General features: G+C 41.4%; 1 protein-coding gene and 1 pseudogene across 18 annotated transcripts in view; one reads left to right on the forward strand and one right to left on the reverse strand.

Moving 5' to 3' along the window:
* Nucleotides 1-475: 475 nt before the first annotated feature.
* Nucleotides 476-22,985, reverse strand: LOC140738185 (uncharacterized; annotated as a pseudogene).
* Nucleotides 2,977-25,223, forward strand: part of LOC140738555 (nuclear receptor subfamily 2 group C member 1-A-like) — a 160,825-nt gene continuing 138,578 nt past the window's right edge. For 9 of the 18 annotated variants that reach the window (XR_012101389.1, XM_073066004.1, XM_073066003.1 and 6 more), the window contains exons 1-2: nt 3,034-3,152; nt 17,103-17,171. The gene's annotated coding sequence lies outside the window, so the exon portion shown is untranslated. Of the gene's footprint in view, nt 3,153-3,568; nt 4,058-17,102; nt 17,172-25,223 lie in introns of those variants that run through there. The other 9 variants (XM_073065995.1, XM_073065993.1, XM_073066001.1 and 6 more) reach the window with 6 other exon arrangements.

Here is a 25,223-nt window from a genome sequence, read left to right on the forward strand (position 1 = left end):
TCCTCTGTGGAGCCCCAGTGCTGCTGACCACTCTGTCTGACACACAGTGTTGCAAGCGCATGTACTGAGGTCTGCCAGTCAGGTAATCAATAATCCATGACACCAGGGAAGCATCCACCTGCATCACTGTCATCTTCTCACCCAGCAGAGCAGGGCAGATGGTGTTGAACGCACTGGAGAAGTCAAAAAACATGACTCTCACAGTGCTCGCCGGCTTGTCCAGGTGGGTGTAGACATGGTTCAGCAGGTAGACGATGGTATCCTCAAATCCTAGTCGGGGCTGATAGGCGAACTGGAGGGGGTCTAAGTGTGGCCTAACCATAGGCTTCTCTAGAACAAGTTTCTCCAGGGTCCTCCTGTATACTTTAAATCATCTCTAGATTACTTATAATACCTAATACAATGTAAATGCTATGTAAAATAGTTGTTATACTGCATTGTTTAGGGGATAATGACAAGAAAAAAAAGTCTGTTCATGCTCGAACAAGAAGTGTTGGAAGAGCATTTCTGGGTTTTCGAGATTAACGGTTGGTTGAATTTGCAGATGCAGAATTTGCGGATAAGGAGGGCTGACTGTACAAGGATCTTGGCAGATGGATGTGGAGACAATATTTCCTTGTGTCAAAATCTTGAACTCAGCTTTTCTATGTAAAGCACATAAAAGGAAAGAAAATAACCAGAGAGGGTTAAATCTAGAATCAACAACATTTTGCTTGTATAATATCTTTAACGAGATGAGCAAAATTCAGCTCCAAAGGAAATGACTACTGCAAAGCTGACTGAAAGGGGTTTTAAGGGAAATATCAAAGCAGATTAAAGCCTACAGGTAAAGAAGAAAATGTTTATGGAGTCACATCACAAATAGTAAGATAGTATGACAACAAGTATCAGACATGAAATCACTGTTGGTTTGTAAGCACAGAGGTGATGGGAGAACAGAATACAAAGAGTGCAGATCTGCTTTAATTCAGGTAGCAAACACGAGCAATGACACAAGTAAAGGAATCCCAGGAAATCACAAATCCCAGCAGCTGCTATCATCCAGTAACACTTGCAGTGAAGTGCTTTGAGAGTTTGGTGATGAAACAGATCAACTCCTGTCTGAAAAGCAATTAGGATCCACTCCAATTTGCCTACCAGCATAACAGGTCCACAGCAGATGTCATTTCATTGGCTCTTCACTCAACCCTGAAACATTTGGACAGCAAAGATGCATACACCAGATGTTGTTCTTTATCGACTGCAACTTGACATTCAACACTAAAATCCCATCAAAACTAGTCAATAAGCTTTAGGACCTTAGCCTCAGTACCCCAATGTGCAATTGGATCCTCGATTCCCTCATTTGTAGACCTCAGTCAGTTCAGATTGGCAACTACATCTCCTCCACAAGCTCCATCAGCATAGCTGCACCAAAAGGTTGTATGCTTAGCCCCTTACTCTATACTTATGACTGAGGCTAAGCACAGCTCCAATGCCATATTTAAATTTGCTAATGACACCAATGTCATTGGTCAAATCAAAGGTTGTCATCAGCATATAGGAGGTAGATTGAAAATCTGGCTGAGTGGTGCCACAACAATAATCTCTCATTCAATGTCAGCAAAACCAAGGAGCTGATTATTGACTTCAGGAGGCGGAAACCAGAGCTCCATGAGCCAGTCCTCATCAGGGGAATTAGAAGTGGAGAGTCAGCAACTTTAAATTCCTGGGTGTTACCATTTCAGAGGACCTGTCCTGGGCTCAGCAAGTAGGTGCAATTACAAAAAAAGCATGGCAGCACACCTATTTCCTTAGAAGTTCAGAAGATTCAGCATGACATCTAAAACATTTGACAAACATTTATAAATTTATGATGGAGTGTTTAATGACAAGTTGCATCATGACCTAGTATGGAAACATCAATACCCTTGAAGGGAAGATCCTTCAAAAAGTAGTGTATACTTCCCAGTCCATCATGGGTAAAACCCTCCCCACCAGTGAGCACATCTACACAGAGCAATGTCGCAGAAAAGCAGCATCCATCATCAAAAACCCCTACCACTCAGGTCATGCTCTTGTCTCACTGCTGCCATCAGGAAGGTGGTATATGGGTCTCAAGATTCACACCAGCAGATTCATAAAGAGTTATTACCCCTCAACCAGCAGGCTCTTGAACCAAAGAGGATAACTTCACTCAACATCACTGAATTGTTCCCACAACCTATGGACTCACTTTCAAGAATGCTTTATCTCATGTTCTGACATTTATTACTTTTTTTTCTATTTTGTATTTGCAGTTTGTTGTTCTTTGCAAATTGCTTTTTTTTTGTCCATCCTGTTGAGTGAAGTGTTTCATTGGTTCTATTTTTTTTCTTTACTGCATACAACAAAACGAATCTCAAAGTTGTATGTACTGTGATAATACATTTTACCTTGAACTTTGCCCACAAACTAGTGGGGGGTTTACAATATAGAGAAAATTTTGACCTTATACTGTTAAGTGATAATAAATAAGGATTTTTGAGCAATTTGGAAAAAGGAAAGATGCTCACTTTTCAAAAGGATTTCTTATATTTTACTTGGTAATTTTGCTTCACTGTTTTAATTTCAGATTTTTACTTTCTTAATTTCAAATTGTTATGTCAGCTATTTCATTTGTCCCTTTTCAGGGTTATTTTTCCACAGCTAAGCTCCTGGTAGAAATGAATAATTTATCTTGAGCTGAATGTAAGAAGAGCAGGGAGTGAGCCTCACTGTTAATGGGGGGGAGGGGAATCTCCCGGCTCTGGGCCTGTAGAAAATGGGCGAACTGAAAATGAAGCTCCTTGAAACGCCATCAGCTGCCCCGCTTGTGCCTCGGTGCTGCTGATCCCACCACAGCGTTACCAAGACGTTATTCATCGACACCCAGCCACTTGAAAACGACAGGGACAATCGAAAGAAATACCTTTCCAGCACAGGAAGAGCTGGAAATTTGGCTTTGGCACCCGTCCAAGCCCCATAAACTAGCTGCGTCGCCATTTTGCGCATCGGCGTCCTCGTCGGGCATTAGTACGCATGCGCCGGCTGTCGAAGCGAGGGAGAGGTCACGAACTCTGACCCGTGGTGGAGTCGAGAAACGGGGGGGAAACGTTCGGGGCTTTTCCGCCCGTTTGAAAATAACGCTTCAGGTAAGAAGGGCGGATACGCCACTTGAACCGTCCCGTCAGACTGGTGGTCGCACCCCCGTTCTCCCCATCTCGGCGACGGCAACAGCCGCCGAACCACCGCCATCTCAGGCCCGGCGCCGCCCCGCCGAGCCCAGGCCCCACGATTGCGAGCCAAGGCAGCTTGGAAGGGAAGGGACTGGGCCTTGGGCCCCGGCGCTCTTGGTCTTGGCTGGCAGTGGACGAGCAGGCGGTTGGGTAGGAGGCGAGAGTCCTCCGTCCCACGCTCCCGCCGGCGGAGACATTTCGGCAGCGCCGTGCGGCCGCTGCTTTTGCATATCTGACGACAGCGGTTCACCCCCTCTCCATGACCTTTCACCCAGAGCAGCCGCAGCCTCGGCTCCCCGTCGCCTGCCCGGCCGCCGCCTCCTCGACCCCGGGCAGGGGGCGGGGGGTGGGAGAGGCGAACCTCCGGCCGGACCCGATGTTGCAACTCTCGGGCCCAGCGCCCCCTGACTGTCCTTCCACACCCGTCCCCTGCTCGAATGGGTCGGCTGTCACTGCGGGCCCCGCCGTTAAGGTCCGGTAGGTTGCTGAGCTCGGCTCCAGCCTCTGCCGACCGATTGCACCCGCGGCCTTCTCTGGCGCAGTCAGCGGGCTGGATTTGTTTCCGAACGCAGAGGGTGTGCCCCCTCGTACCGCAGGGAATTCTCTCTCTCCCGAGTTTGAAAACTCGGAATCCCTCCCAAAATGGGCCGTCAAATCTATAACATTTGGAAACAAAACAATGGCTAATTTGAGAATATCACTCGGCGAACCGCAGCCTGGTGATGTCAAATGCAGCAGCTGAGAATAGGGAGCAATTGCAACCTGGACGTTGGACATTTGCCCACAAGACAGCATGAAAAGCTTTTTTGTTACTATAAACGGTAATGGAAATAAAGTGTGTGTCTTAATGTTTTGTTTTTGAGAACGATGCGGTCTGATGTGAAAAGAACATTTTAGGACTTTGGGGTCAGAGCATGGAGTGGGATTAATAGAGAGCAGACAGGCATGAATGGCATCTTACTGTGCTACGACACTGATCCCAATTGCCTTTATGCTACAGAGTATATTTTAAAGCGTTGCAGAAGATTTACCAGAATTGAGCATAGCTGTTATCTGTGGAAAGGAGAAAAAGGAAACAAGATAGCATCCCTAACAAACTAAATTTACAATTAATGAGGAATTTTATGTGCACTGATAATGTGGAACCTGCTGCTACATTGTTCTTTAAACAGCTTAGAAATGTCCAAGGAGAGGCTTGCTGAAGAGATGAGTGGCTGGTTGGAGGTGATTGGTTAGAGGCTTGTTTCATCAAAGCACCAGCATTGATCAGTTTTGCCTAATCATTTGTTGCCATGCTCTGTGTATATTTGAATACAGTAGCCTTAAATATGCACCACCCAATTCTACAATACAGTGGATGTCACAACAGCCAAGGCTTCAATATCTTATTAATGTATAATTGTTTATGAAGGGTACAGTGATAACTGGATCTTTATTTACTGCATCTTAAGTAGAAAAAGCATATTTATGTATGTGTTTCAGGTAAATAATGCTCTGCAGAAATTTAGAATTGGGAATGGCAAACGCTTAATGATACTCCCATCTATGGAACAACACAATGTCTGTGCATCAGCTTTAATGACCACGGATGCTTTGCGAACTTCCTTATATACATTTAAATGTTTTGATAGGTGTGGGTTCTGCCATCAGCACTTTCCACATTTTGTCTTTGGCTGGGATAAAAGTTTGTGCTCCATGTAATCCTGTGCACAGTGGTGTCTCCAGAGCAGCAGAATATAAACTCCAGCGAGGTGTTTGAAAATGCAGCTTGTCAGCTGTGGGATATGTGGAGGTTGCAGCAGTAAAGTATTGATCACTCAGAAAATGTGCAGCTGTTCTGTCACTTGCATTTAACTCTGATGTAGTTACACAAATATATTCATCTCTGCTAGAATTTGCAAAGAATTCCAACTGTTGTCTTCCATGCTCATTATTGATCTGTCTGAGATGATCTCTTTTCAAGTTCAAATTCAGATTAGGACACCATTTCACATTCTTTTAATTTGACAACATGGAAATGTTTGGCTTTTCCATAATGTTTTTCCATGCTCTTCAGCAGGCAAACTTGTCTTGCACCTTGCCTTGTCATTAACTTTTTTAGATGCTGGAGCTTCATCATCTCCACTACAAAGACTATTTCTGTCTCCACTTCCAGTATATTATCAAGTCCTATCTTGTCCACAGAAGTTACTGTTTGGTGTTGTAGTTTACACTCTTGTAGGGTTTTCATTTTCCACACTTCATAAACGTTGGCTGACTGTTACTTTAAATGCTTAAATGTTAAGAAAATTCCAGCTGTGTGGCAGTAAAGGCTATGTGCACAGGAGCAATAGTTTCTGCTTGGCCACATACCCTCGCTGTTTAGAGGGAACAGTGCTACTGATGATCCCATATCCAGTCATACATCCATTATTCCTATCTTTGATGTCTTCACTAGGATAAATAAAAGCACAACTAAAACGTAACATTTTAATTAGGACAGGAGCAAAAGGATTTGAAGAATGTATTCCCAAATATCAGTCACAGGAGCTAAATAACAATGCCAGTGAAAGGATTATTTAAAATTAGATTGTATAAGAGGCAAAGCTGTAGGAATAAAACGACCTTGGAGAGCTGCAGATGGAACTTGTTGAAATGAGTTTGGAGGAATGGGAAGCCATAAAATAAATTCCAAATGTTGTTGGTTGGGAAACCATTGGAAATTTCCAAAGATGAGTGAAGGGTGAATAAAACTGGATGTGAACTACACTTACAGGCAGCAGAATTTGGGAGGAAGTTGGAGGAAAATGGGTGGCTTCTAGAGAAGTACGAAGTCCTGATGTGCCAAGAATGTGGTAGAGGATTTCATCAGTAACTCAATTAAGAGGGGTAAGGATTTGGATAACATAGTAAATGTGAAATGAATGAACCAGTGCATTTCTGAGAGCTCCTCTTGGGGTGTAAAATGAAACCAAGGTAGTTAAGGAATAATGTTTTTAACTGTGGAAATAGTGGTGGTGAAGAATTGGGAAGACCAATGTGATGCATCAAGGCAGTAGAGGAGCAGCAGTTCCTGAACTTTTATTTGTGATTTGTATTTCTTCAGTTGAAGATGAGCATTTTTAGATTTTGGTTAATAAGTTGTGTTACAATGCTGCCATTGTCAAGGCCAGTATTCATTTCCTGGTCTTTCATGCCTGTGTGAAACTGATGATGTTGTTGCTGTTGATATGGCAGAATATTGCTATTTGGCAATAACTTTCAGAATTTTAATCCAGTGACTTGGAGGTGGTGGTGTTTTAATGTGCATGATTTAAGTATTACCAGTCATCTATATTGCAGAGGCTGTTGTAAAGCCAGGGTAATTATCTATACTGCATCATGTGAGAGTATGCTAGGTATGGTGTGCCAATTCACATGCAGTGCATGTTCAAGGTGGTGAATGGGGTGCTGTTTTAAAGTTTATAACTTGATGGTATAAAGCATGGTTTTTGAGCTGTATTCGTTCAGGCAAGTGGGTAGTATTATACCAAAGATTCAAAATACATTTATTATCAAAGTATGTATACAGAATACAACTCTTGAGATTCGCCCTCCTGCAGACAGCCACAAAACAAAGAAATACTGTGGAACACATTCAAGTAAACGTCAAACACACAATGTCCGGGGGGGGGGGGGGGGGCGGGGGAAGGAACAAATTACACAAATGGCAAAAAGCAAGTAAACAACACCTTGAATATGAAACTTCAAATGAGTCCAGAATTAGATAGATAGATAGATAAATACTTTATTCATCCCCATGGGGAAATTCAACATTTTTTCCAATTCCCATACACTTATTGTAGCAAAACTAATTACATACAATACTTAACTCAGTAAAAATATGATATGCATCTAAAATCACCCTCTCAAAAAGCATTAATAATAGCTTTTAAAAAGTTCTTAAGTAGTTTACTTAAATACATTGAGTCCTAACCCCGGCACTTTAACATATCTTACTCCTGGCGGTTGAATTGTAAAGCCGAATGGCATTGGGGAGTATTGATCTCTTCATCCTGTCTGAGGAGCATTGCATCGATAGCAACCTGTCGCTGAAACTGCTTCACTGTCTCTGGATGGTGCTATGTAGAGGATGTTCAGGGTTTTCCATAATTGACCATAGCCTACTCAGCGCCCTTCACTCTGTTACCGATGTTATACTCTCCAGTACTTTGCCCACGACAGAGCCCGCCTTCCTTACCAGCTTATTAAGACGTGAGGCGTCCCTCTTCTTAATGCTGCCTCCCCAACACGCCACCACAAAGAAGAGGGCGCTCTCCACAACTGACCTATAGAACATCTTCAGCATCTCACTACAGACATTGAATGACGCCAACCTTCTTAGGAAGTACAGTCGACTCTGTGCCTTCCTGCACAAGGCATCTGTGTTGGCAGTCCAGTCTAGCTTCTCGTCTAACTGTACTCCCAGATACTTGTAGGTCTTAACCTGCTCCACACATTCTCCATTAATGATCACTGGCTCCATATGAGGCCTAGATCTCCTAAAGTCCACCACCATCTCCTTGGTCTTGGTGATATTGAGACGCAGGTAGTTTGAGTTGCACCATATCACAAAGTCCTGTATCAGTTTCCTATACTCTTCCTCCTGTCCATTCCTGACACACCCCACTATTCAGTTTAGTGCCACGCTGCTAGCCAATACAGGCCACAGGGCTATCCCAGTCCACACCTATTGTCCCAGTCAAACAACTCAAAAACAGCAAAAACGTATGCAGCAAGAATCTCAAAGTCCTCCAAAATGAATGCACAGCCTTGCTGATCAATCTTGGCATTGTAGATCCCAAGGCTCCTTCACTTTCCTCCGACGGGATCTAGCAAGAGGGAGAGGAAGACTGATCAGAGGCAAACAGATGATGCCAAACACTCACCCATCCTCTGCTCTCGTTTTCATTGACTTCAACCTTGGCCAATGCCTCAATCAGGGAGAAGCAATGGAGATGATCTTGTGCTCATGCCCTGTTCCCAGGTCACATACTTCACACTAAACTTCACTGAATTCCCTTGGAGACAGTAAAGCGCCAGGTTGCTCAATCATCCCCAAGGCACGCCATCAAAATGTAACTTACAAGTTCCAATGGCATGCAACTTAGTAATGGAATCATTTGAAAGTAGTGTTAAAAAGGAGTAGTTTTGTGAACTGTCAGCAGGATGTAGCTGTTGATTGCATTTTTCGCTGGTGCCATCTTCATTCGAACTATCAAAATCTATTTGTGCTTTGTCAGTGGTGGAAAGGTTTCATAAGCTTTCATTCTGATGATAGGTAATTGTGGCTGGTGTAAATAAGTTTCTGATCAAAATTGAATGTGGGTGATTTAATTTGGTTATTCCTTTACATTCCTGTTTGTGAATATTTGCTACCAATCTAACCAGGTTAGATGCTGTGGGCTTCTTGTCTGAATGTTCAAAGTAAATTTGTTATCAACATACGTATGTCACCAAATACCACCTTGAGATTCAGTTTCTTACAAGCATTTACAGAAAAAAATTAGAATTTTTTGAAAACTATACATAAAGACCAACAAACAACCAATGTGTAAAATAAGAAACTGCAAATAAAAATAATATTGAGAACACGAGTTGTAAAGGGTCCTTGAAAGTGAGTCTGTAAGTCATAGAATCAGTTCAGAATAGTGGTGAATGGTGTTATCCATATTTACAAACTGAACCACACTTCAACCTATTATACTTCTGGTCTTCTGTGATAGAGTGAAGGTTATTGATGCAGTTGAACATGTTTGGGGTTAGTCCACTACCTTGGAACTCCTTGAAGCAGTGTAGTGTAGATAATGGAGGGCAGTAACACAAGTTAGTGGGAAATTTCCGTGATTTCAATTTTACCGCTGTTCCTTTATCACTTACTGTTAGTGATAATTACTCTTTGGGGCTGAATGGCCCTGCCAGAAGGCAAGTGATGATTGAGGAGATGTTCATGTTGTGTTAATGTTATTTATTTATCTATATTTATTTATTTATCTGTCTATTTATTTAGTGATACTGCGTAGAGTAGGCCCTTTCAGCTCATTGAGCCATGCCGCCTCAGCAATCCACAATCCCAATTAGCCCCAACCTAGTTAAGGAAATATTTACGATGTCTATTTAACCAAACTGAAACATCTTTGGGCTGAGAGAAGAAACAGGATCACCTGGGGAAAACCCACACATTCCACAGAAAGGACGTACAGAGACTCCTTGCAGAATGCTGCCAAAATTGAATTCCAAACTAATGCTGTGAGCTGTAGTAGCGACATGCTAACTGTATGCTATTGTGGCACCCAGTATTGTTGGTAACACTTTCCATAACATCTGACCAATCTAGAGTACATTCTCTTACCAACCTCTTGATCAGAACTCCACTAATCTCAACAGTCTTGCACATCTTTAAACCTTGAAACATCTCATTACATTAGGGATCTTCCCAGCCCACCCCCACAGCCTCTATCTCAACCTACAATCCACAGACAGCATTGACCTGTTGGGTGCATTGTATCTGCCTGCTCCTGCCCCACCAAACTTGTCAAGTTGCTTTTATTGTCATTTCAACCATAACTACTGGTACAGTACACAGTAAAAATGAAACAGTGTTCCTCCAGGACTATAGTGCTACATGAAACAACACAAAACTGCATTAGACTTCAGACCTGTACTGGACTACATAAAGTGCACAAAACAGTGCAAGGCAGTATAATAATAAACAAGACAATAGGCACAGTAAAGGGCAAATTACAATATAATAATAAATAATGTAAATGTAAACAATGTTTAGGAAGAATTGAGAAAGAAATGAGCAAAAATTGCAAAGGGAGTGGAGTGGTGTTCAGTTGAGTGTGTGTGTGTGTGTGTGAGTTGGTGTCTGACTAGACTGTGGGAATTGAGGAGTCTGATGGCTTGGAGGAAGAAACTGTTACACAGTCTGGTCGTGAGAGCCCAAATGCTTTGGTAACTTTTGCCAGATGGCAGGAGGGAGAAGAGTTTGTATGAGGGGTGCGTGGGGTCCTTCATAATGCTGTTAGTTTTGTGGATGCAGCATGTGGTGTAAATGTCTGTAATGGCAGGAAGAGAGACCCCGATGATCTTCTCCGCTGACCTCAGTATCCGCTGCAGGGTCTTGTGATCTGAGATGGTGCAATTTCCGAACCAGGCAGTAATGTAGCTGCTCAGGATAGTTTCGATACATCCTCTGTAGAATGTGGTGAGGATGGGGGGGTGGAAGATGGACTTTCCTCAGCCTTCACAGAAAGTAGAGACGCTGCTGGGCTTTCTTGGCTATGGAGCTGGTGTTGAGAGACCAGGTGAGATTCCCCGCCAGGTGAACACCAAGAAATTTGGTGCTCTTGACGATCTCTGCAGATCTTAATGGTCTCCTTGTACCCTGACTCCATCCTGTGTCTTCTTGTCCAATCCCTTCCCACCTACATCTCAAATACATTGCATGCCTTGCACTATTTGGACAACATGTGATTTCCTTGGCTCTTCAACTGCATTTATTCCTGTGAACAAAACATACTTGATTTTTTATAAGGCATATCTTCAGCTGTCATTTTGAGTAAGATTACAGTTTTGTAAATAAAACTGAGCTCAGATGTTTAATTTGAGCAGGTATTGAAGGCACTTGCATAGTAATATAATATTTGTGTGGTGCTCACTTTCAAAAATTTTTTTGAGGACACAGTTTCTTAAAAAAACAAGCTTTATCAAGATAGTGAAAGAATGTGCTGATGAAAGCAGAGCACTTTTTTTTCTCATTGAGGAGCCCCAACATATACAGAAAACTGCCACCTAGCGCCAGATTGTGAACCAGAATTTGTGGTTTGAGGCGAACCGCCCTTATCACTGACTTCAGAATAAAGATAACACTTAACTGGTTGGATCCAGACCATTATTGGTTAAAGTGGAGAGTCAGCTGCTGCATCAGAATGGCTTTCTGTAAGAATTTGTGTTCTCATGACTTGGCCGGTGGAGCAGAGCAAGCCCCAATCACATTAAAAATCTTAACTGTGACCTGGCTAGTTTGTTGTCATTACTGTCATCATGCATGCAATATCTAATCCTAACCTCAGAACGTTTCCCTACAAAACCAATGCCAATAAACATATGTACTCGGTGATCCCACTACAATGAGATAACATTTTTGTACATCTTCAGTAGGGTGAATAGGGATCAATTTTCCGCTTGTGAGCTCTGAAGTCAAGGGTGCAAAATTAAATTAGGAGGAATTTTGAAGGAAGTGATGGAAATGTGAAGTTTGCTGACAGTGGATGGACTTAGGGTGGGGGGGTTGGGAAGGGGTCTATGTGTGAGTGCAGAGGAGTAGGTGACAAGCATTTGGTTGAAAAACTGAATGGACCTGTTGGCTGAATGTTCTTGATTCCATGTTGTAGACACATGGACTTAACTGTGATCGTTGCCGCTTTTATTTCACTGTAGATTAAATTTGATGCATTTTGCATCAGTTAAATTCATAACTTTCATTTAACTTGATCTGTGAGTTTAGAACTCTTGTATTCAGGTTCATACATCTCATTTTCCAGCATCATGATCCTGTTTACTTCAGTTGGGTTGATAAAATCAAATTATGGATTAACCAAACAAAAGTTGGGTCTCCAGTAACAGGTGATTTAAAATTATTTCTGAAACTTTGAGTATTGGTTGAATTTCAATTTTTTTCATAAAGCTTGGGATTCAATGGCATTGTCACTTCTGGGAGAGAGAGTTGAGGAATCAAGTCCAACTTGAGTGCATAAACTAGGCTGATAGCCAATTGTATTACTAAAGGTAAACTGCAGTGTCAGAATTGCTGCCAGGTTTTGTTGCCTCCACAAGCAAACATACAATATCCATGGTTATGAAGAGGGGGCAGGTATGAATTCTCCATTATTTCAGACAGCTTTTATTGCTCAACCAATATCAGGAAAAATAAGATATCACTGTAGAAGGTCCTCAGTGAAGTGCCATGGATACAACCAACTACTTCAGTGGCATTCTTCACATCATGTCAAAAGTGGGAGTGTTCATTCATCGCACACAAGTTCTTAACTCTTCAGTTTGGTAGCCTATGTCTTTAGCCCCAAGATTTTAAATGACATTTAGGAGTAGGTTGATGAGTGGGAAGTAATGTCCGGCACACATGTCCTACAAAATGAGTCTCTCTAAGATTGTAACCATCTACTTTTAAGATTCTGTGGACTGGTTTCTCACTATCAACTTCCTCAGAGTCACTTCCAATTAGATATTTAACTGGATCAGCCAAAAAAATTGTTATAGCTGCAACTCTGGGACTGATGCTAGTAATGCTATGTATTACTTGGCACTCCTCCTACAAGGCACAAAATGGAAATCTGATTGAAGAGTCTTTGTTTACTTGTTTTGAATGCAGCTGCAACAAAATTGAAAATTGACAGTATTATGTTTGCTTTCTTTTCAAACATCTCCTTAAATAGTTGGTCTTCCCCAGTGCACATTGACTGCATTATGTTTCATTGACAAGTTCCAGTGCAGTTCCTCTCCAAGGTAACCATGCCTTCCAAGCTCAGAGCAGAAGGATCAGTTGTTCAAGATGTCATGCTACCTTCTCAAGATGTAATCAGGAGTAAATGTTGACTTTGCCAGCTCCTTTAAAGTAAATAAAAATGATTAGTTGGTTATTATCTCATTGATGCTTGTGTTATAACTGCTACCACACTTAATTACTTTATTGAGAGAATGGGTTGAGATTCTGATGTGTCAGACGAAGCAGTTTCCTCTGCCTAAAGTTTCTTCTGCTCTAAGATTTTGTAGAGCTACAAAAGAGATGAGGTGCAGGAATATTGTTTATTGTTCAGTTATTTTCTTCCCCATTCCATTTCTTACTCACTTGGCCATCCCTCTATCCTACTTATACAGATACACGGAAATTGACAGCATGCTTCTTTGAATCGGTGTACTTTTGCACATGCAGTACCCAATGCATTGGAGAAGTTCTTAATTACACACCACAGAAAGATTCTCAAAGGCTTTTGTGATTTTTTTTTCTCTCTTTTTCTAAGTCAAGTTGTTAATGGTGTTACTGATCTGGGTTATTAAACTTGTCTGTTAATAGCATCCTTTGTACCTTTTGCAAAGTCCATTTTTTTGTTTTGTAATGTTTTATTTTAAATGATGCTAACGAGGAACAAATAATTGAGTTAGTTGGTTATAACTGACTGTAAGATGCACTCATACAAGACATAGAATTTCCACATATTTTCAAAGTTTGCTTTGATATTGTCAGTATCTGGAAACCTGGAAATATTCCTGTTATATTCTTGGTTGATGGTGAATTTATCACTTAAGAATTGCACAGTAGAATTATTAAATTGTCTAGGATTATTGGTGTATAATAATTGTGTACTTAGAAATGGATTTTGAAGATGTTCATGGATTGTCTGTATTTTGAAAAGACAAGGTTCATTTTTTAAACTCCCATTGGAGCTGAGGAGCTGCTACTATATTCTGCTAAGAGATGGAAAATTTTTTGATTTAATTTAGCAGCTTCCACCATTTTGCTTTTTACCTGAAGAAAAATAGTTGGCTAAATATTCTTGTTTTTTTAAAAATGGGAGGTACTTGAAAATAAACAGTTAATTTGTCTATACAGTATAGGTAGATGAAATGCTATGTAAATACTGTTAAACTAATTGGCATATTACTGAAACGCTTTGAATTGTTGGTGACAGGTTTGCATGTACTAAATATCATGAAACTATTGACAGAAATTGTATTTTTAAAAAACTGAAAATGTGCATTGGCTTCATTCGGGCTCAACAGTTTATTGTTTTAGAAAGTTGACTGGTTGATTTGAAATTTGTGAAGGAGCTTCAAGATGATAAAAAGTAAATCAAGTACACTGCTGTGTGTATGTGTTGATAGGAGAACTGAAAAATGCAAGAAGCCAAAAGATGTGGATTCACATTGACTTATTGAGAATAGAGATCTACCTCTCTTGCATTCTGACACATGCCTCCTCTCTTGCCTAATTCACCTTTTTCTAATTTGGGTTCTCTTTTCAGTTATATTCCACTGGCTATACAAACACATTTTGTATTTTACTCCCACCTGTAATTTCTTCTCTGCCGCATTAGGCCTGGACCCAATCAGGGTGAAGACTGTTAACCTTAGGGCATCCTGTCACTTGCTATTGTGTTTCCCTGTGTTCATGGTGTGATAGTGTCCTAAGTATTACTACAGACAATGTAGAAACTTAACTTTCTCAATTTCTCTTGTGAATGGGGAGGGGGAGAGGGTTGTTATGTTGGCACCCAGTCTATATTGGCACAGCTGATCAGACAACCACCTACCCTGGGAACTAGGGAACTTCATGGGAATCATGTTGCCCATTAGACTGCATAAACTATTAGTGCAACATGAGTTTCCAGAAACAGTAGGACAGAACGATCATACTGTTTATTGATTACAGTTCTGCATTCAACATCACAATCCTCTCAGTAATCACAAACCTTCAAAACCTGGGCCTTTAAACCTCTCTCTGTAACTAGATTCTCTAGCTCCTTATTGGGAGACCAAGGTCGGTACGGATCAGTAATGACACCTCCTTGCCAACAATGAGATTCAGATTTATTTATCACATGTACTTTGAAACAAGCAGTAAAAGGTGTCGTTTGCGTTAGCAGCTAACACACCCAATGATATGCTGGCGCCAACATAAAGTACCTATAATGTTCTGCAGAACAACACAAGTAGTAACAACAGCAAAACAAGCGCCTTTCTCCCCCTTCCACCCACCCACGTACTCTCACACACAGACTGGCCTTCAACCCCCAGGACAGACTGCCTTTGGACTGCCAGTCTCTGACTCCCAGACAACAGGCCTCCAACCACCAATCCCTGGCCCAGACTGGCAAATATCAACCCTCAGTCCTCCAGACAAGCTGACCCAGGGGCTTTGACTTATGGGCCCCTACCCCTGCACTTGACAATTTCAGTCTTCCACTTTCAGGCTTCTACAGTATCTATAGAAAATATTCACCCCCCCACCCTTGGAATTTTGTGTGTTTTTTTAACAACATTAAGTCACAGTATATTTAATTTGGCTTTTTTGACATTTATCAACAGAAAAGACTCTTCCTCATGTCAAAGTGAAAACAAATTTCTACAAATTGGTCTAAGTTTATTGTACTTATTAAATGCAACATAATTGAGTGTGTAATTATTCACCCCTTTCAAGTCAGTATTTATAGATGCACCTTTGGCAGCAATTACAGCCTTGAGTTTGTGTGGATAGGTCTCTATCAGCTTTGCACGTCTGGACTGCAATTTTTCCCCATCCTTCTTTACAATACTGCTTGAGCTCTGTCAGATTGCATGGGGATCATGACTGAACAGCCCTTTTCCAGTCCATCCATGAACTCTCAATTGGATTGAGGTCTGGACTCTGACTTGGCCACTCCAGGGCATTAACTGTGTAGCTTTGGCTTTATGCTTGGGGTCATTATCTTGCTAGAAAACAAGTTTTCTCCCAAGTCGCAGTTCTCTTGCAGACTGCATCAGGTTTCCCTCCAGGGTTTCCCTGTATTTTGCCCTCTACCTTCACAAGCCTTCTGGGGCCTGCAGTGAAGCATCCTCACAGCATGATGCAGCCACCACCAGGCTTCACGGTGGGGATGGTGTGTTTTTGATGATTATGCCAAAGATAGCACTCAGTCTGAAAAAGCTAAATTTTGGTTCTATCAAACTATAGAACCTTCCTCTAGCTGACTTCGAAGTCTCCAACATGCCTTCTGGTAAACTCTAGCTGAGATTTCATGAGTTTTTTCAACATTAGCTTTCTCTTTGCACTCTCCCATAAAGCTGCAACTGGTGAAGCAACCAGGCAACAATTGTTGTATGTACAGTCTCTCCCATTTCAGCTACTGAAGCTGGTAACTCCAGAGTTGTCATAGGCCTCTTGGTGGGCTCTTTCACTGATCCACTTCTTGCATAGTCACTCAGTTTTTGATGATGGCCTGCTCTAGGAGGCAGATTTACAGCTATGCCATATTTCTTCCATTTCTTAATGATTGTCTTAACTGTATTCTGATATTTAGTGACTCTGTAGAGACACTTTGTAGAGATATGTTTTCACTTTGACATGAAAGATTATTTTTGTGTTGATTGGTGTAAAACAGAAGCCAAATTAAATCCACCATGATTCAATGTTGTATAACAATAAAACATGAAAACCTCTGGTGGGGTGGTGGAGGGGGTGAATACTTTTTATAGACACTGCACCTCCAGACTTGCTGAACTCTTGGACTTTGACCTTTGCCCTTCAGACTCTGTAGTTCCCAGGACTTATCATAGGTTTGACCTTTGGGCCTTGACTTCCAGATTCGCCCAGGCCTCTAATCCTGGTGACCTGGTTTTATAACTGGTCCTCATGACTTCCACCTGTATAATCCTCTGACCTAGGACGTTACCTGTATGGGTCTCTATTCCGGCATTTGCCAACCGGAGGATCACCAACCTTAGACACAGAATGCTCCAACCTGGATCATGAGCCCCTGACTCTTCATTTAATACCCCTGACTTCTAACTCCCTTATTCTTGTCCCTAAACCTAAACCTGACCCTTAATTCTGGGCCACAACATCAACAATCAATGAAGATGCGCCTCAAATATGTGTGCTTAGCCCACTGTTACACACTCTCTATGCTCATGACTATGTGCTATGCACACCTTTACCACCATCTATAAATTCATCACTGCCACCTCTTTTGTTGACAGAATCTCAGATGGTAACAAGGAGGCATACAGAAATAAGATAGTTAGGCTGATTGAGTGTTGTCACAACAATATCACATTCAATGTCAACAGGACTGAGGAATTGATTGTGGACTTCAGGAAGAAGTTGGGAGAACACACACCAGTCATCGAGTGGAAAGGGTGAGTAGCTTTAAGTTCCAGGGCATCAACATTTTAGGGTATCTGTCTTCAGCCCAATGTATTGTTCCAATCACAAAGAAGACACACCAGGAGCTATACCTTATTAGGAGTTTGAGGACATTTGGTAGAGAGCATTCTGACTGGTTGAATCACAGCCTTGTATGAAGCCTCCGATGCATAGAACTGCAAGAGGCTGCAGAGGATTGTAGACTCAGCCAGCTCCATCATGGGCACAACCACCCACCATCAAGGGCATTTTCAAGAGGCAATATCTTAAGAAGGTGGCATCCTTCATCAAAGACTCTCTGTGTCCTTGATATACCCTATTCTTGTTACTACCATAAGGAAGTACAGGAGACTGAATTGCTTCTCAACAATTCAGAAGCAGCTTTTTCCCTCTGTCATCAGCTTTCCGAGTGGTCCATGAACACTCCCTTATTCTTTTTGTACTATTTATATTTTTTGTCATTTATAGCAATTTTATGTCTTTACACTATATTGCTCCTGCAAAGCAATAAATTTAACATTATTTAAGTCAGTGATTCTATTCCATTGGGAGCTTAGATTGGAAGTTCCTGGATAGGTACTGGTGTTGGGGCTCAAGGATTGCTCTGGTGTTTCCTCTTAAGGTAATGGATGGGCATATCAGATGTCTCTTTATATTGTCCCATTTCGGTTTGCTGGACATCGACTTCTAATTGTGAGGTCTATGGAGAAGCAATTGGAATAGAGATATGTAATATTGTTTTCTTATAAGGCTTGTTTGTGAAATTAAAACCTGTTGGGATTGTGATGGTGTGGATATAAAATTAGCTAGAATGCAAAAATTAGTGGTGAATATTTTTCATGCAGGGCCAGTGTTAAAATCGCTGCTCTATTTTAGATTGTAGATGACATAAAACAATGAGTGTTAGCTATTTTGTTGTAGGGAAATAAGCAAACACACGACAAATTGACAATGCAAAACAAATGGTTCAATATTGAAGGGCCAAGGAATAGTGAGACCTGGGGATGTATCCAAATCCTTGAAACTACCTGAATTAGTTGAGCAGGCTTTTTCAAACAAACATGCAGTTTTCAGCAAAAACAAACGAACTACTGGGGGTGTTCATCAAATCAGGCAGCATCTGTAGAGAGAAATGGACAGTAGACATTTTGGGTCAAGGGTTTTGATCTGGAGTGAAAGAATAGAGGGGAGATAAACTGTATAATAAGATGAATGGATTAGGTGGATTGGCAGATGGAGTCAGATGCAGGAGGGAAGGACAGAGGCCAAGAGGTGATGTGTGGAGGCAACAAAAGGCTGCAGATCTTGAATTCTGGTAGGAAAGGAAGGTGGAACATGCAACCAAAGAGGTAAGTGGAATGGGCAGATGGAACACAGGGTGAAGGGGAATCAGTAGGACGATTGTGTGGGTGGACAGAATAGGTGGAGAAGAAACAAGGCGATAGAGGTCTGAGGGAGAGGGGTTTAGGTTTGTGTGTAGGAATAATCAAAAGGAGAGTGAAATACAGAGGGGGAGGTGGTTATCTGAATTCAGAATTGTGTTCATGTTCTTGTGTGGAAAACTGCCCAGGTGGAGTACGAGTTGTTGTTCTAGTTTGTGTTTCGCTATCCTGGCAGTAGAGGAGGCGAGAACAGTCGTCTGGGTGTGAGAATGGGAGGGGAAATTAAAAGGCTGGCAATGGGAGCTCCAGAGCGCAGGTGCTCAATAAATCAGTCACCCAGTCAGTAATTGGTCTCACCCATGCAGAGGAGGCTACATCATATGCAATTTTTAGCATTACCAAAGGAAATATGTGTTTAAAGCATTAATGTTTTGCCAAACCATTATAACACATTGAGCTGATTAATGTATTTGGTTTTGGGCATCTCCATACTTGGAGAAGTGTTACGCCCGAGAGTGTCAGGGATAAAGAAGCTTGGTAATGTGGTAAGAGCAGTTGTGTTAAGAGGGTATTAATAATTTTCAAGTAAAAATGAAGGAATTTTAGGCGGAAACTAAGTTTTAATGCAGAATGCACTGGCTGAATGGGTAATACAAACAAATACCATAAAGAAACACTCAAAGCAAATACGTACTTGCTGGGAAGGGAGATCCCTGAGAGCTGGAGTGATCAGCTGAGTGTCTTCCTGTGCTACTTCATTCTGAAATACTTTTAATTCCGGCTTGGGTAACTCAAATGCTCACATTGAATTTCATTTTGGTTGAATTGTGTTCATATTTATATTGCTCATTTCAAATTAGTAGACAATTTTACATGTCCCAGCAATTATAAATTATCAGTTAAGAATGGAATACTGTACTTAATTAGAAGGTTAATTTTCCTGTTGTCTCTTTTGAATTTGAATAGTTACTGTTTGCAGCCTTTGACTTACTCAACAGTGCCTCAGCTTAAGATCCAAAGTAGCTCAGGAGTATTTCACATCCCAGGGATATGGATATAAGATAGACCAGACGGCTCTAGTGATGGCAGCACTGACATACGAGTACTGATTGGGTCAAGTAGGTCTGCAGTCATAGTCATTTAGAAGATTGAGTGTAGATCTTATTGAAACATAGAAAATTGACCACATCGCTGAATATGTTTAAGCAGTAGATATTTTTTTAGATACAATGGCATCAAATGTATCGGGAAAGAATGGGATCATGGCATTTAAATGGAACATCAGCTACAATTCTATTGAATGGTGTATTTTACTTCAAGGGCTGAAAAGATAATGATTTTCTGTGTTTTTATGGACTATTTGCTGTCATCTGAATTTTCAATTTGCCGTTGAAATCCACTGAAGTTTGCTTGTGCAGTATTCCATATGGAGGAGTAAACGATATAATGACTGGTATTAAAACCATAACCATTATTGAAATATTTTTAAAACTAGCTTACCATTTTAATAACTGGCAAATATTGGTTTTGTGTTAAAATGCTATAATGTTGTAGCTTATTCCTGGTTAAAAATGGGTCTCCCTTTCCTGCCTCTTTGCTTAATGCTTTGTGCATTAATTTCAGTTAGCTACACCAGAAAAGGATGTTGAGAAAAGATAATGCCTCTGAATTGCAAATTTGAGAAGACAGGTGGGGAATGGGGAACGTAGTTGTTTGTGTCTTTTTTTAATAATTGTAAGAGAATTGGGTAAAAAGGGGTGAAGAGTAAAGGTGACTGTTGGGAATAGCATTACAAGAGTGTCTAAAGAAAATATTCCTCAACCTAATCCTAAATTTACTCTGACTTACATTGTTTTGGTTATCTAATGGTCCACAGGGCATCGCTTTTTCAAAATATTTTTGTTTTAATGATATTCCATGGCCCCATATCTCTTAACCTCCAAAGCTACCTGTGAGGCTGCTACTTACTTTTTTTAAGACTGGGTGTCACTGGGAAGTCTGGCATTCTGGTTTAAGATGGTGCTACCGAGTACATGCGATAGCTTTCTGGTCATTCAAAATGCTAGAAATTTAACATTACAGATAACACCTTTTCTGAAGTAAATTGTGGTAAGTTGACAATGAAGAGGTGAGCAAAGGTGAAACGAATATGAAGGATAAGCCTTGCTGGTACATTGCAAAATCAACACAAATGGAGTGTGTCATTTGGTCAGAAGTCAAGGCAGAGGAATTTTGATGCCCATACAACTGGCCCAGGTGTGAAGGTGGATAACTCTAGGTGTTGAATCTGTTGAACAGATTTGGAGATAGAGTGGCTTTGGGCTGGGCGATGAAACTGGGCCTGGAGTGAGTTGCTGAGCAATGTGGTCTAGGCCGGGAGCCTTTCCTTGAAGCATGCCTGGATCCTAGTGTGAGGTATGATAAGCTGTTTGGACAATTTAAACGCTGGCTCAGATAGATAGGATTGGAGGCGTGAGCTGATTTCACTTGCTGTCCTGCAATGCTCACTCCTCTCTCTACATCACTGAGGCTATGAAGACTACTCCCAGCTGCTGTGCTCTGTGCCCATTAATATGATGAACTGATACCGAGGCTTTGGGCCTACTTTAGGCTGCTCTGGTGTTCAGATCTAAGGACTTATTTTGGTTCGGAATGTTCTTGCTTGCTTCTATTACATCATTTGTGTTTCCCCCCCTTTTTCTGCCAATCAGGTGTTTGTCTTTATTTTATTTTTTAATTGTGTTCATTCTGGTTTCTTGCTTTGTGGCTGCCTGTTCTGTTTGTGACCGGTTACACAACAAAACTATAATTAAAAACACTAGCGATTGGAGCTAAGATAAAGGGGGTTTTTACTTATGGAACCTGAACTGAACACATATTGAGATATATCAATACGCACCTAATAGCGCATGCTCAACAATGTGTTACTATGACATAAAGTAGTCCCATATTATACAATAGACTATATGGTACACTCCTCTCCTTTAATTTAAAAAGTGTATCACCTGTTTTTACGTTAAACATACTGTATGTGTACCCTTAATATACAAATGCCCACTCACTGTTTAATTAGTAACTTAATAATTTGAAATTATAACAAAGTAACATAATAATGACAATTATAACTCAGCTCCCTGGGGAGGTCTTCTCTGCCCCTCTGAGTAACATCTGTCAATAAACTTGTTTGTTTTAATACAGATTTCCATATACAAGTCATGAAAAGTTGACCTCTGAGCACAGGGAGTTTCCATGGTCTGCTTCAAAGATGACTTGCCACCAACAAAAGAAGTGGTTGGTGATCTGCTGTCTCTCCTAGTTATTCAAAAGTCGGACAATCCCATGACTCACACGGAAAAATCAATACTTTACCAGTAATCTTTCACCATTTGGTGCAGCAGTTGCTCGGAATCCTGTTGTTTGTTCCATTGCTCTTAAGCTGCTGTTAAAATACAGTTTTGCTCATATTAAGGATAACTTGCAGTGCTATCTGTCTGGCTCGAGGGAGAATTCTTTTAGATGCACATCCAGCACAATTGTGAAAATACAATAGAAACCTTACAGTTTGTTCCCACAATTCTCTCTGTTTAGATGCTGTTTCCCTATTTCTTTGTGAAAAGCAAGACACATTGGCTGAGGATTCAAAATATGCATGTGCAAAAGAAACTTTCCTGCAACAGATTAAGTGTATGATTCTCAATGGAGGAAATGATTGGTTCAAAATTTACCTTGTCTGAAAGCTGTCCTGTTTGAATGGAATTGATTTTGTCCTCTGTTAGGTTTACCTTCTTCCCCAGCAACCTGGTTTTCGTTTATTTCACCACCCTCAGTAATTTCTCCCTGGGCTGGTTGCTATATTGTGGGCGGCGACCATAGCGATGACGAACAAAGTAAGGTGGGTAACGCTGTCTTCTGTAAGGAGGGCGATGTTGCTGATTTTGATTATCTTGGTTTTCTCTATCTGCTGCTGTCTCTGCTCCATCTCCTTTCTCTCACCTTCAATGTTCCGTTGGTAATTACGTGGTGGACCTCGCCAGCGAGGTTTGCAGTGATGATAATGATTTCTGTCCACAGCATATCGGCTTCCTTGGACTGGAACTCCTCCGGGACCAGTTGTGTTTGCTGCTTTGCACCCTTTTCACCTTCCACTGCGTCGAACTCCACAGTTTCACCATCTCCAACACTGCGGAGGTACTTCCATGGGTTATTCTTTTCTATAGCAGTCTGATGTACAAACACATCTTCCTTTGTATCATTCTTGTTGATGAATCCATATCCATTTTGTACATTGAACCACTTTACTGTTCCAAGAACCTTTGTTGCGATGACTTTCTTCTCCCCAGGGGATTTGGGTTTGTCTGGCTGTTGCTGCTGCTGATGTTCAGATTGCTGCTCCGTCTTGGCCTCACTCATGGTGTTGACAGGCTGCGTGAGGTGATTGCGGCTCAGGCCAGTCTGAGGTGGGGGCTCCTGTGCGCTCTCCGCTTATTTCTTCTCTCTAATATTCCTTTCCACTTTTTCTGTCTCCAATTGCAGAAAAAGCTCTGTATTTCACATTCCTTCCTTGTATTGTTGATCTAGTTTCTTCATCCTTTTCTGAGACTCCTGCAAAGTGCCTTCCTGTAACTGCTGTTGCTGTCTTTAGAGAGGTAGTCTTCATCATCCTGCTTACTGGCAATATCTGTCTCTTTCACGCTGTGAAGTTGCAGACAAGACAATTCACTTTCGTCTGAGTCGTTTTCATCAGACTGCTTCCTTCAGAACTGCCTTCTTTCATTTTGTGTACCTTGTTGTACTTTCCTTCCTGGGATTTCTTGTTTCTCTGTATTTTGCCCTTTTCCTGCTGTTTACTAACTTAGCATACCCTGCCAGTGTGACCCTGTTTGCCACAGTTTCAGCATTCTTTGTCTTTAAACCAACAGCCATCAGGGTCATGTGACCTGTTCCCATAACGGTAACATTTTTTTCCTTCATTTCTGTGCAGTGACGTTTTATTCGTAGCATGTTCCAGAGATTTTTGTTGCATCTCTGAAGCACCTTGTGCGGCTGTTTCTAATGATACTTAGATGTATAGCACCTTCTCGAATGTAAGGTCTTTTTCCACACAGGAGCTTCTTTTGGGTGGTTTCACAGTACATGCCACACACTAACCTATCCCTCAATGCGTCTGATAGACCAGTTCCAAATTGACAATGTTCTGATAATTTGCACAATTCAGCACAATATTCAGAAATGCTTTCTTTTTTGCTCTGACTCCAATGGTAAAATTTAAATCTTTCAGTAATGACCAGTGGTTTGGGGTTTAAATGCTGTTGGAGGGTGTCTACTATTTGCTTGAACATTTTGTCAGCTAGCTTTTTAAGTGTTAACAAGCTCCGTAATAGGCTGTATGTTTTCTCACCTATTATGTTAAGTGATACATGGGCTTTCTTGTCCTCATTAGCATCACAATATAACTCTATTCTTTCAATGTAAGGCTACGTCCACATTAGACCGGATAATTTTGAAAACGCCGGTTTCGCATAAAAGTGATAGGCGACCACACTATGCATTTAAAAAAATATCTGTATCCACATTGAAACGGAGATTTTGGCGAATCTCCTCCTCCTGCGCATGCGCAGGACACATCTACCGAAAACAAATGACATGTTTGGTGTTGAATCTCGCCATAAAAGTGCGCATTGTGTAGTTACAGACTAGAAAAACTTAAACGACGGACAGCTGTTGGCTTTCGCGCAGGGGAACTTAAAAGTAAAAAAAACAAATACTGGAGCGTACAGAGGCAACCGACAGGGAGTTCATGGACAGATTGACCCGGCTGACGACGAAGATTGAAAAACTGGCTAACTTTGTTGCATTAATAAAGCACCTTGTTAAACGTATAAAACATGTCTGCATCAGTGTTATCTTGTATTTCCATACAATGTTACATTAGGCTGTTACATACCTGTTGTCAGAAGAGTACTTGCATAAATAGGTAAACCACCTTCATACGAGCAAGGACAGAAAACAGGGCAAAGTGAGTATACTTATTTATTCAGTAAGTTATGGGCCAAAGTATTTGGTGAGTACATTTCTTACTCTTCTGGCGTCAGTTTTGTTGCTGTCTGTTCTGAAATTGTTAGGTTGTGTTCAAGAAAACAATGAAATAACGTGCTGCCGTCTGACAGCGTTTTCAGAAGTCTCCGGTTACCCCGTCCACACTGATCCAGCCAATCCGGCATTTTCAAAAATACACACTTTGGAGAGCGTTTCTGAAAAGCTCCGGTTTCGGGGGACGAAAACACCGTTTTAGTGTGGGCGAAGGGTAAAAACGAAGAGAAAAAGCTTCGGTTACGGATTTATCCGGTGTAGTGTGGACGTAGCCTCAGTTGCCCAGTCTTCAATGCCACTATCAAATGCTGTAATGGTTTCAAGTAACGCCATCCTTGTTGTGTTCATTTATCCTTGTTATGTTAATTTAGCCTGTTTTCCCCTTGTTTTCTTTTTGACCAGCTCCTGGCAGTTACTGCGCGTTTTGCTTTACTCAAGTGACCTTTTTCCCCCTGCATCCCGAGCCCCTTCTGTTGAGACGCATGTCTCGCTCCTTTTTATCTCCCTTCTGAGGCAGGCAGACCCTCAGTCCCTAGGGTCAGCGCCAACTGTGGTCTCGCCTGGACGCTTCCC

The sequence above is a fragment of the Hemitrygon akajei genome, chromosome 14 (genome assembly GCF_048418815.1).
Source record: "Hemitrygon akajei chromosome 14, sHemAka1.3, whole genome shotgun sequence".
NCBI lineage: Eukaryota > Metazoa > Chordata > Chondrichthyes > Myliobatiformes > Dasyatidae > Hemitrygon > Hemitrygon akajei.